The sequence below is a fragment of the Corvus hawaiiensis genome, chromosome 7 (assembly GCF_020740725.1).
Source record: "Corvus hawaiiensis isolate bCorHaw1 chromosome 7, bCorHaw1.pri.cur, whole genome shotgun sequence".
NCBI classification, from domain to species: Eukaryota; Metazoa; Chordata; class Aves; order Passeriformes; family Corvidae; genus Corvus; species Corvus hawaiiensis.
In genome coordinates, this window is record NC_063219.1 from 38,179,290 (window position 1) to 38,193,079 (window position 13,790).

Here is a 13,790-nt window from a genome sequence, read left to right on the forward strand (position 1 = left end):
GAAAGCTTTAGTACAAATTTACTTCGAATAAAGTCTTCAATTCATTTTCATGGCACCAAAAAGACAGCTTTAATAACTGCAATGACAAATAAACTGGAAATCATTCCAGGCCTTTTCACTTAACTGACAAGTAGAACGCTCTCATAATGAGCCGCAGGTTTTACGTTTTCTCTTTGACCATAATAGCTTCATTTAAGAGCGTCAGACCCTGACACTTCATCATTTATCTACATTATTTCTCATCTTCTTTCAAATAAATTATGGAATACTAGACTGAGCACATAAAAACAAAGTGACTTGTTATCTGTAAACAGCAAGATAAATTGTCCAGAAGTTCCTCATTTAGTTCCTTTTAAATTTAAGGGCAAGTTATTGGATGTACCTTTTTTTTTTTTTTCCTACCCCAATTTTTTGCATTTTTTTACAGCCATCTTATTCTGTTGCCAGTGGCCCTTGTGCAGCCATCCAAAGCCTGATGATAGTGCAAAAGGCATAAAATAATTCCATTATCCCAAGGTTGGACAGGGTAGTGCAGAAAAGGAAAAAATAAAAATATTGAAAAAAATCAAATAAACAACTTCCATGGATATTCCTCTCCATCTGTAAAACTCCTCGTCCGTAATACATCTTGTCACACTGGCAAATGTGACACATCCAAAGTAATGAACAGTGGGGCTGTGACTGCCCTCGCCCTCAGAAAGAGCTGATATTTCCCGCCAGCCAAGCCCCCCTTCCAGCCTGGAATACATAAATTCCTGGCTCTGAGCGCCGCAGGATGCTCTCAGTTCACATTTCCTTTCTTTTCCAGCCACATTGTCCTGAACACAATTAGCGACCTTGCGTTTGTGTTTTAATTAGCGGTGACAGATGAAATCGAGAGAGGTTTGGTTTAATGACACCCCATGTGTTCCCAGCGCACCTCTCCCTGTGAAAATCACACATTTTCCTGATACTCCACGGTGTGGAGATCCCCTGGAGCCCGAGCTGAGTCCTCAGCTAGAACTTGTGCGGCCACACCAGCGGCACACGGCCATCAGCAGGTTTAACCCTGACAGAGGGGGATTCTTTGGGAGGACACTCGGACTGTTCCTGATTTAGGGACAGGGAAATGAACACAGAGCATGTCTCCAGCAGGATTCCAATGGATAAATCCAACAGCCTCAATTCCAGCTGGTTTTAAACCTCATGTTTCAAGATAAAGTGAAAACCAGAGAAGCAAAATGTAGGTAGGAAGGCTTCTCAGATTTGTCCTCCTTTTTGCCTTGAGGGGTTTCTTTGAAAAGCACAAAATTACAGTGCCAATGGATTCCCTGTGTATTCCTCATCCCATGAGTCACTCACCACTATCCTCGGGAAGACAAGGAACTGAAAAGGGCATGAAAAACTGGAAAGGACACCTCACCCAAGTGATGCAGCTCGTTGGACTTTGGGTTTTGGTGGCAATTTTAGACAGAGCCTTCACTGGGTTGGACTGAGGTCATTCCATGGTATAGAGCCAACATCCAAAGCTTTGGGTGATGCTCAGTTTGGGGACAAACAGGGCAGTGGAATCACAAGGGTGATCAACAGGTGAATAAATTCATTAACAGGTGAATAATTCATGCATGAGCTCCATCAATCCCACAGAGCAAAAAGGCACCTTCACCACTGCCATTCCCACCATGAAATTCCAAGATTCCCAACCCCACAGACACGACTAGCACTGCAGAAAAAAAATGGCAATATCAGAGAAGGGCTTTCACAGGATTTCTCAGCACATTTAAGGTCATACCTCGACCTGTTTGATTTTCCAGGTCATTTTCTGTCCAAGCTCTTCCTTTCCCTCTCCAAATCCTGGCACTGTGGGCACACGGCCATCTTGCAATTCAATCATGTTCTCTGTGCAGAGCAGGCAACAATCAAATAAAGACAAAAATAAGAGTTTAAGCTGAGGTTCCCATCAGCTGCAATTCCATATACATAACATTTTAATTATATCTCATCTCCAGTGTAATAGTTAGAGATGCCATTTGATACAGCTTTTTTTTTTATTATTTTATTTGAAAAATTAACTCTAACTAAATTAGCAAAAATAAAGTAGTAAAAGTTAATTGGGAATTATCTACTCCAAAATAACTCTTACTGGTAAATGCTTTGTGTGGTTATAAAAGGCTGATAAATATAATTGTATTTATGTAATGAGGATCATGTTTAATTTACTGTACTTGGTTGTTAGACAGCATTTTATGCAGGCCTCATAAGTGAGCTTCAGATTATTGCCTGTATTGCTTTTTAAAACAAAAAAATCACCATCAGATGCAGCACACGGGAAACGTCCAGATTTCAAACAAGGTGACCATGAGTTGTCCAGAGAAATATTTGGGATGAGCTGCATCTGCCTGGCCTAAAAATGAGAGTGTTTAGGAACACTGCAGGCTGATGGGTCTTGCTCACAGCCGTGATTTAAGGACTGGGATGATTTCTGAGCTCCATGGGCAACTACAGCCCAGTGCATGACAGTGGGGTGATGCTTGCTCCTGGCAGTGCTGGGAAAACAGGGAATTTCTAACTGTTTAAAATACTTTTTCTTCAGTTAATATGGTTTTTGTCCAATGTTTTTACATTCCAGAAAGCACAAGTCATGGCAGCTGCTTATTTTGTGGGTTTCTCAGTTTGCTCTGGTTTAGGAGCAGACTTGAGACTGCCACTTTTCTGTTACTGTTATTAAAAATTATCCACAAAAAAGCCTTGGCATGACTGGAAACACTGGAAATCTGTACGTACTCTGTGCTTTTTCATGCCATTTACACTGGAGATCTGTACATATTCTGTGCTGATTCATACCATTTAAAATCAAGAAGAAAAAAAAGAAGGTAGAACTTCTCTTTAATAAAGTTAAGACTTGAAAAAAACCCAGACTGGACAAAATGCTACTGGTCTCTGAAAAAATAAATGTGATCTCTATGGAGCAAATCAGTCCCGATCTCAATACTCTCAGTGATATCCTCAAAGTAGACAAAGAGGCAAATATGTGCTGATTTTTGTCACAATTTTAAGATTTTTTCCATTATTCTTTTCATTTCTAAATAAATATCTTTGAATGTAGAGTGCTGGCAATACTCAGAGGCCATGAAAATCCCTGGTTCCCATCACTGGTGTGTGACATATGGAATCCCTTCTTTGGGAGAGATGTCACAGGGCACCACACTTTGCACTCTCCTCTTGGTTACCATTTACTGCATCCTCTCTCTAGACAAATTTCTGAAATATCCTTGCTCCAGTAAAAAAAAAAAAAAACCCTCTCAAAAATTCATAATATTATTAAAATAATTAATATTGAAAGTTCAGATTTCCTTTTAAACCACAGCACCTCACAAGGCAGCTGAAAATCTGAGATTCTCATGCAATGATGGCAGTGGGGCCAGAACACAATCTCCCAAAGTGAATATTGAAAATTGCAAAGCACATGTGGATCTGGAAGATTTTAGGCAGAGAATCCAACCAAAAATCCTCTCTTTGGAGCAAAGTGATTGGCAGCAATGACTTTTTGACTCTGGAATACCAGAAAATCACCATGTATTTTTAATTAAAGAAAGAGAATGTTTCTCTTCAACTCCCCCACATCTCCTCCAGCTTGGCCTGGTTTCTGTTATTTCTGTTCTGGATACATGGCTGCAAGATTTATTGTATCAGATTAAAAGTAAAGGCTATTAATGTCAGAGTCCGTAGGGACTTTTCGTTAAGGCTTCTTGGTTTTACTTTATTTATAAATTATCATCTTGAGGCTTGTAAAAAGGGCTTTCCCCCCTCTTATTCCAGTGACATTGTAATTTATATTGCTGGTAGTTCCATAGGAGAATTCAATTAAGAATTACAATTTCTTTCCTTATAACAGGAGCTAAACAGGAGCTCTGTCTCTACACACAGGCTATTAACAGATTTTACACTGTTTGAGTGCCAAAAAAATAATATATTGTGCACCAAAACCTTTAAAAAAAGCAGTTAAGTCACTTCTTTTGTGTGGACACAAATGTGACTGTACAGTTTGCATGATATTTTACCTACCTACCTACCCCAGGAGAAGGGGCAGAAGCCCCTGGTACTGAGATTTTTAGCAGCTCTAGTGGAGAGACAAAAAAAGTTCTCTTGAGCTCCCCTTCCTCTGCTCTCATTTGAGGTGACCTACTTGGATACTGGGAAGAAATCCTTCCCTGTGAGGGTAGGGAGGCCCTGGCACAGGGTGCCCAGAGCAGCTGTAGCTGCTCCTGGATCCCTGGCAGTGTCCAAGGCCAGGTTGGATGGGGCTTGGAGCAACCTGGAATAGTGGAAGGTGTCCCAGCCCATGACACGGGGTGGGACTGGATGAGTTTGAAGGTCCCTTCCAACCCAAACCATTCCATGATGTCTTAAGTGTCCCCACAAGATGGTCTGATAACATCATTTGCTCCAAATATTACTTTTCCTATAGCTTGGGTTCACAAACACTGTGCTTATGTTTTCCCTTGGCTTCCTGCATCAGCACCCCTGAGCTATTTCACGGCATAAAATTACTATTTGGTACAAGCCTAGAGGATCATAATTAACCAAGAGCAAAAATTCCACGGACAGAAAGCACTCAGGAAAAGAGAAAGGAAGCTCTTGCCCCAGCCAGTCCTGTCCTCCAGTTCAGTGCCCCAGCACGAGGCTGTAACATCACAGGTGCCAGCAAAGGCTGGTGAGCACAGAATAAGCATCAGGTGGGTCACGATTACAGACACACCTGCCCAGATGTTGGTGCTGTGCCTCGCCGTTTCTCACAATAGCCTGCAAAAGTTTACATTCCTTATCTGCAGCAGGCTGGTTATTATTCTTATTATTTCCAGTAAAATTAATGCTCATTAAAGGGATTAGATGACAGCTGTAAAGACTGAGAGCCTTCATTTATTGTCAGACAAATGATGCTGTAACAGCTTCAGCAGTACAGGTTTTTCTCAATGCTGTGCACATCTGCACAAAATTACGGAATCCTCGGTGTGGGAAGTTTTCATGGACATGGCTGGATCCCCCAAGGAGCCCTGGAATGGTCTCACCAATCCATGGCTTCACTCAAGGCCTGGTGAGGGTTCAATCAAATGTTGTCTGACATGGAACCCACAGAAAGGAACATCCTGATCATCCAGGTTCTACAGTAAACCCAGTGATTTAAGAGAAAACTATGTTTTTATGAGGCTTTAAAGTCATTTGGAAACAAAGCATTTTATAGAATCGTGGAATCATTTGGGTTGGAAAAGCCCTCCAGGACCATGGAGTCCAAGCTGTGAGCAGTCCCTACCTTGTCCCCAGCCCAGAGCTCTGAGTGCCACATCCAGGAATTCCTTGGACACCTCCAGGGCTCGGGACTCCAAACCTCCCTGGGCAGCTCCTTCCAAAGCCTGAGCACCCTTTCCTTAGAGAAATTCCTCCTGGTATCCAACCTGAACCCCCCTTATGCAGCTTGAGGGGACAATTCCTCTTTTCCTGTCACTGGCTGCCTGGGAAAAGAGTCCAACCCCCACCTTCCTACAACAAACATTTGCAAATAAAATTCACAAACCTGTTCTCACACACAAAAAAATACTGATTTTTTCCTGTTTTGACACAGTCAAAGGTGCCTCAGACACCGGAATAAGGCAGTGAAAAATAAAGCAATTGAGTCACGATGAGCTTGGCAAGGTAAGCGAGCATCAGTTTCCTCTTCCCTTTTAAAGCTGTCACATTTCTCCTGCTCCCTGTGTTTTCAGCAGTGAAGGATCCCTGTGTTTCCCCGAGACAAAGGATGGGCTCGCAAACTCTTGTCTTCTGAAGTGGTGAGTTAAAGAACACCGCAGGAGTACTTGCCAAATCATACCACCATTATTAATTCAGGCATGATGAAAGTGTTCATTTTAGCTGTAATCATGTAATTCATCAAAATACTACTAGAGCATATCATTGGGAACTATTACACTGATAGAGCACCTTATTGCACCTTCCCCGAAAGCAGGAAATGTAGTTTTTGATGCTTATCTGCTGAAAAGCAATTCAGTTTGGGATTTTGGAAGCGCTATCTTATGGCACAATAAAAAAAAAGGACATTTCAAACATATTTTCTTGTACTTGGATGATGTTGTTATTATGTTTTGGGGTGATTATCCACAGCAATGAAGTTTAAAAATGGTGGAGCACTGAAATGTTGCATTTACCCAGCGCTGAAGGAACGATTGGGTTATGAATATACAATATATGAAATTTAAATGTAGATTTTCGATCTGCCCACTTTTGAAACAACTTCAGAGGCCAGAATCTGTCTGACACAAGAACCTTTCAAAATAGGGGGGGGTTTTTTGGAGTTTTTCAGTGACAAACAACACTTACAAAAAAACTGTATCCCGTGATAATTCTCAGGATGTTCAAAGGAATAAGAGCCACTTGGGCTCTGAGGCAATGGCAGATCCCAATCCCATCACGATTGCCCTCATGTTCTGACTCCTGCTTGACACACACTTCCTGAGCAAGCTGGAATTACAGAAAAATAAATAAATGAAGGAAAGAAATATGAGATTGAGTTGATTCCCTTCCCAGATTACCCACGGGTGATGCAGCTGTGCCGAGTGAGGCACCCCAGCAATTTCCAAAAAAACAAAAAGTCACTAATTATCCATGTCAGGAGAGCTCCATTACTGCAAACAGAAAAGCAGAAAGTTTCCCGTTCCCACTGTCAGACCAAATCAAAGAAAAGCAGATGAACGCAGGTGAGAGGCAGAAAGAGACGTGTTTGGGAGAGCTGGCATTGAGCTCAGAGGCCCTTTTCCTCTCTCTCCCCTTTTCCATCCTCCAGCATGGATATCAATTAGAATTTGGGGATTGGAGGTGTAGCAATGACCATGCACAGGTACACACACATCCCTGCATCACCATGTGAAGATGCCTGATGGGCCTCTCTTGCCCCACACAAATTAGGTGCCAACCTCTCAAAGTTTAGTCCTTAATTATTTATCAAACATCCTTTAATCTAGAGCAAAACACCCTTGGCAAAGGATTAAAATGTAAATTCACAACTAACAGCTCTTATAAACAGAACTCTCCTGTGGGGACTTCACAAATTTTTCTGGATATTATTCTCTAAACTATAGCAGGATTTTACACTCGATACATCAAACCCTAAACCCTTTTCCTTCAGGGAAAAAAATGGGGTCTCAAGTCAGTTGCAGAGGGCAAAGATATGTAAAAACTCTCCAAAGATGATGATGAATGTAAGTACTAATATGATGAATGAATAATGAAGATAATTCCAATATTATTAGAATATAAATTAGGCCTCTAATTCTGGAAATCAGAACCATAGTTACACATCTAACTCCTATTTTTCTTCTTGGTGTGGGGATTTTGATTTGTCTTTTAGTACCCAAATCTGCTTCTACACTAAATGGATGAGTATTTTAACTCCAATACAAGCAGGGAATGTGATCTTGGGGGTCTTTCCCATCACCTTAATAATTCCATTGGCCTACAGTGTACAAGTCTCTACAAAACCCTCAGAATAGTTTCATTTATCACAAATGTTTATGAAGCAGCCCAGTTTTACATGTGTTTGTATTAAAGCTGAAGAAACAATAAATTATTGTTGGAAGCAATGTTTTATGCTGAATATTAAAGTAAGCTAATAACATTTACTATTCTATTCAGTAATTATCTGAGAGTAATTAGAAGCTAATAGCTACCAGTTTATAGCTATTAAGTCTCTTCAGCACTCCAACTTGGCTTTTATGTGATCCTTTTGTTTATTTTCATTGTAATTGTCTCTGCAGATGCCTCCATGCAAACACAACCCCCTTCTTCTCCACTCCTTAAAGAACTCAAAATCCAGGGAAACTAGTTGGCCACAGAAAAAAAAAAAAAATATTTCCCCTTCAAGGAAGCTCTTTCAATTCTCCAGCTGCAAAAGTGATTAAATTTAAGCATATGACTAATTGTGTGAAGAGATTTACTGGGATGAGCAGGAGTGTAAGGGACATCCACACACACCTGGCTCCTCCAGGATTTTATGTCTCATGGAAAGAGAGACTACAGCTTCTTTTGTCCCATTTTCCAGTAAGAAATGGATGCTGTTCCATTGCCAGAGCAATCCCACACCAGGAGGATGAAGCAATTTCACAGCATGTGGATGCAAAATGAGGTTTTCACATGATTCCCTTTGAACAAGTTCCTAAATGCTGCAGTGGATCCAAGATTTTCCATAGCACAAGGAGCTGTTGTCCATCTGCAGGTGGAGCAGCTGCAGTAGCACATCTGAGCTTGGGACAAAGGATCTTTGCAGCCCAGGCTGATCCCTCAGTCTGGCACAGCTTCACAGACACTTCCATGTGGTACCAGCCTGGCAGGATAAGATTATTTCATAATAAATGAATGATCGATAATTTCATAATAAATAAACCTTACGTGTCAACCAGCAAAATTCCCATGGAGCAAGACATAAAGGCAAGATTAAGTTAAATAAATCTGGAATCATAGACTGGGTTGGGATGGAAGGGACCTTAAAGCCCATCCCATCCCACCCCCTGACATGGGCAGGGACACCTCCCACTGTCCCAGGCTGCTCCAAGCCCCATCCAGCCTGGCCTTGGACACTGCCAGGGATCCAGGGACAGCCACAGCTGCTCTGGGAATTCTATCCCAGACCCTCCTCACCCTCCCAGCCAGGAATTCCTTCCCAATTTCCCACCCAGCCCTGCCCTCTGGCAGTGGGAAGCCATTCCCTGTGTCCTGTCCCTCAATCCCTTGTCCCCAGTCCCTCTCCAGCTCTCCTGGAGCCCCTTTAGGCCCTGGAAAGGGCTCTGAGCTCTCCCTGGATCCTTCTCCTCTCCAGCTGAACACTCCCAGCTCTCCCAGCCTGGCTCCACAGCAGTTCCAGCCCTCAGAGCAGTTCCATGGCCTCCTGTGGATTCACTCCAGCAGCTCCATGTCCTTATTCTGGGGTGCCTGAGTGGGACACAGGGCTCCAAGTGGGGACATTGAGTGGACCAGGCTCCTAACCCAAAGTCCTAAGTCCTACCGTGCACATCTCCTACAAGATGAAGCAAACCCTAAAACATGAGGATTTGGTGGCAGCTATCCTGCAGACATTTTTAACTAGGAAATTTTCATTCCATTCGAGGAAAACTTCCAGGAAAAAAAGAAGCATACAGTAGAAAAAGCTGAAGCAACCACATTTACAAAACCAAGAGAAAAACCAATATTTAGCTGCAAAAATCTGTTTTGTTGCGCTGAACCTTTGGAGGGAAAAGCTCTGCTGTGCTTCCCAAGCTTCTCCACACCTGCATGGAGCCCCAGGAAACAGAGCTGCACCTTCAGGCATCAGAAAGTGCTCCGGAAGAAAAGCCCAAACGACAAAAAATAACCAAATAAGGTGTGAGAAGAGTGACCCCAAAGCATCACTGCACTGAGGGGGGACAGCAGACAGCAGCCCCTGGGCCACTCCTCACCTTCCTAACCCTGGAAACCATCAGCAAAGTGACAGGAATAACCATGGATTTAACTACTCCTGAACTTATTCACTAGGCTACATTTTGCTATAAAATATGCTCACTTGTGAAGGTTTAGGTTTTTTTCAAATCATTATCTAAGCTCATAAGTAATATTTCTGAAAGAAGAGACTGGTAGATATAACAAAATAACGATGAAAATCTCATTTGCTTAATAAAATTCCTTTGATTTGAAATCAAAACTGATCTCCATCCATTTGAACTTTAACTACCTAATTTTGTCTTGCATTTCAGATAACACACAGTAAATGCAATTTGTCACCATAAACGTATTATTATTTAATCATATGAAACTTTTGGTTTATCTTGAGAAAATATTTATGGTAGTTTTAATACACGGGATCCATTCTTGACAGAAATGATGAAAGAGATTTATCACCCTTGACAAATTATATTGCAAAACGTCCTCTCCTGGCTGCTTACAACAGGAATATTAACAACACACACTACTGGAAAACCACCTGTGATCCTCATTTTTTCAGGCTCAGATCCCCTTTCATGGACATCTGCAGCACTTGGAATGTGAGTTACTTATAAGAGTAATTCTGTGAGTGACTGAAACCTGTAGCCCTTTAAATCAAACTAAGTAGTGTTTTATTAAAGTGCCCAGCAAATCAATCTAAATCCTAGGATAATAAAGCCCTAATCAGGTGGTAGAAAAAATAATAGGTTGTCATGCATGAGGAAAAATAGGCAATCATGGAATGTTTTCTTTAATTAGGTTGTGTAAAGTGGAAGGACTGAGTAGGAACTGGCAAGACATTCATCATGAGCAAGGTGGGAAATTATTGAGATTACTGAGGAAGGAGAATTGAGTGTGAAATACTAAGATTTGACTGGACAGAAAATTAAAACTGGTTTGCTGTTCGTGTCACTTGCTCTTGGCAACTCCTTGGCAGGTAAGGTTTATCCAAGGAGTGGGAATCCAGAGGCTTCTGTAGTTTAGAGACCCCAAATAACTCCTTCTAACTTTTAATGGCATTTAAGTGTGCAGGTTCTGCCTGTGCCTCCCAGAGAGACAGAGTGGAAATTCATGTCCATGGAGTTTTAGCTGGAAAAATCATGTGGATTCAATTGGTTCTCTAAAGTAAAGTGGTTACTTCTCTTATCCCAAGTTATCAGGACATTGTCATGCATTGGAGCGGCTTTAAAAGTTACAAACACCATGAAAGAGATTATTTAGGCAGGCAATGAATTTTCCTAATTTAAGGAAAATGTCTTAGTCCATGAATTAATTATTAGCATTATTATTATTACAAAATTATTTCTAAGCCATGCAGTGCTGAATTCACAACTGTCATGCATAGAAATATCAACAGCATTAAGACAAGATTATAAATATCCTGGAAAAAAAATACCTTGGAGCATTTTGGAGATATTCTAATTAGGGAATTTCTGATGCACTTTAATTTAGGCAGTATTTTTAACACCTGTCCTACGTTTTAGGCAGCATAGGATACACAGAGAACTCCTGACTTCTTCCCAGCTGTGATAATTTTCAGTATGAGAGCAAGACATGGTGTCTGTGTCTTCTCTCTCATTTCATCAAGAAAATTATCACTTTGGAATTCCATAATTATAAATGTTATCAAAACAGGGGTTTTTTTTCATTACTGGCTCATGAGGGATACAGATCTTGACTCTTGCTGGTCCCTTCTCTCACCATTATGTTTGGTGGTGTTTTCCATAATACAAATGCAGAGAAAACTCCTAAACATCTTTAATGCTGATCTTACCAACAAAAGCTGCCTCCTCCTAAAATCAGCACAAGAGCAGAAATCATTTTAAACTTAAGCTGACTTCAAACCTTCTTTTAGACAGAGTTTCTGTTTCGTGAAAATTGCATCACTGTCAAAGAGCTCCAAACATTTTGTTCAAGTGAAATCTCACTATTTCCTTGTAAAAACTGCAGCTGAGGGGTGTCCACAAAGGAATTACACTCCACAGATTTTTCTTGGAGTGATGGAAACTGGGAGCTCTTCAATAAAAGGCAACAGAGGTGTTCTCCCAGAAAAACAAACATGGGAGCAGGGCAGGAATTGACAAATCAAAATCTGATATTATTGTCAGATTTGCACACAAAGTTTGTTCGGAGAAGCCTTCAGGAAAAAACTAAGTTTGAGCTTAAAACTTGGTATTGCTCCTCTCCAAATGAGTGTTCTCTGCTTTTTCCCAGGAGCACTAAAATTGTGTGATAATTGACAAATGGAGCTGTTTTCCCTTCTCTGGTATTTTAAGAGTAAATAAAAACGCTTCATAGAAGAATTTTCACATCAAAAAGAAGTTTCAAGATCATTTTCTCCTTATTAGCTGGCCTGACCTCAGGACTGGCATTGAGGATTTTCTTGGGAGGCTGCTCGGCTGGGCGAGGATGTGAGGGGCCGCCTGGTTCGGGATCACAGGAACATCAAGGTTGGAAAAGACCTTTAGGATCATCAAGTCCAACCATCACCACCTCCAGCCCACGACTCCCGCAGAACAAACCTACAAATCACTTGTCACCAACTTTGATCTACCTTGTTTCAGGTGGTTTCTCCTCTGTCTATTATCTCTGCCAAGAGACCCGTGAAAATTAAATACAGCCCCCATCCCTGCTCGAGTGACCCAGCGCTCCATCATCCCGCAGCGTAATGGCAATAAATCATTTCAACTTTAATCTATTGTTATTGATGAATGTACAATTATTTGTCATCTAATATGCTGAAAATGATGACCAAAGAAATAGATCAAGTTTTTTTTCTTCTCCCAAGTACGGCATTGATGGATTGTATCCCTAAACTGTTATTACACTTATAATGTACTCCTCTGCTATGACAGCACAGCTAGTTTTTTAATCATTCCATAGTAATCAACTTAAGACAACACAGCAAGACTCATAACTCATGTTCTTTTCATTTTTGGCAGTGATGGGAAATGAAAATGTTTTTATACTTTTGAAATAATTCTTACCTGACTAGGCTGAAGATTGCTTTAAAATTGTAAATAAATGGTTGTTTATTGAGCTGGAACTGAAAAGTGACACATTAAAATGCCCATTTCTGAAGAAAAAATAGTAATTTAGGCCTGAGTGGAGCTAGAGTTGGTTAAAGAAATACTTTGTTTTTCTTTTAACTGGTTCAGTGCTAACTAAAATCTGCACTTGCTGGTTAAGTGATACAAGCAAGGCTCTAATTTTCATATTTAGGAGCAGAGTAAGTCTGCAAAGACAGACTGGCTCAGGAAAGAAATCTCGGGGTGCATTTTCCAAAACTCCCTTTTGTAAATCTGTGGGCTTGGGAGCCACTTGGCACTTTCAGCAACAACTCAGAGGTAGGACATGAACTAGAAATTGTCATCAACTCAAGTCTGGCAGATTACATGGAACATGTAAAAATCTCCTGGAAGAGGAAAACCTCAGTCATTCCTCCAGGAATCGTAAGGATGGGAAGATCAGATGCTGCTTTCTAGGGGTCACCTTGCTTCTGCAGTGTGCATGCAATACAGAAGAGGAGAAAATACTTCAAGAAACTCTTTCTTGATTAAAAAAAAAGGTCTGGGAAAATCTGGCATTGCACCACCACCAAAAAACATACACTAATCACAATGAAATTTTTAAAATAAAACAATGGCAATTCTGTTCTGTGTGTGGATATATAAACCCATCATATATATATATATATAATTATGGATATGTCCCATTAAATGGACTAATGAGGACTTTTTGAACTAGTTTATTTCCCGGCCACCTCTGCACTGCTCACAGCAGCTTTCCCTCACCTCACCTTTATCTCCATATATTTCTATCTATTTCTCTGGCATTTCTCAACTGGTTTGCAGTGCCATATCCTTTGCTGAGCAAACCCTAACCTCATTCTTTGTTCTGCTGTGGCTCCATGGTTTGTCCCACCCCACTTGGGCATTGGTGGCCACCAGTTTGGGAGTGCCCTGGCCCTCCTTGGGCTCCCAGGGACACCCTCCTCAGCCACACGTCTGTAGGGTTTGCTCTCCAAAGCAAGAATTTGACAACGAAATCTGACATCACTTCCTCCGTAAAATCCCCTTACTGTTAAGGCTTTTTCCCCATGGCCATTGAGGAACAAATGAAACCATCTCCCAATTTTCCTGACAACCATTATGACCAACTGTTTTTCTTTTTCACTGCCATTAACACAACTTCAGCAAGAGACCCAGAAACAATGGATAGGGCTGAAAGTTCAAAAAGGACACTCCATTGATGAAGCAGCAGGGACCTAAAAGCCCATCTGGTCCCACCTCACCACAGGCAGGGACACC

At 41.2% G+C, this 13,790-nt stretch overlaps 1 long non-coding RNA gene across 1 annotated transcript in view; it reads right to left on the minus strand.

Moving 5' to 3' along the window:
- LOC125329012 overlaps nucleotides 1-6,469 on the minus strand; it is a 28,262-nt gene extending 21,793 nt beyond the window's left edge. The window contains exons 1-2 of the long non-coding RNA XR_007205005.1: nucleotides 6,352-6,469; nucleotides 1,772-1,878 (exon numbers count right to left, since the gene is read on the minus strand). This is a non-coding gene — a long non-coding RNA (uncharacterized LOC125329012). The remainder of the gene's footprint in view (nucleotides 1-1,771; nucleotides 1,879-6,351) is intronic.
- Between the last annotated feature and the right edge of the window lie 7,321 nt (nucleotides 6,470-13,790).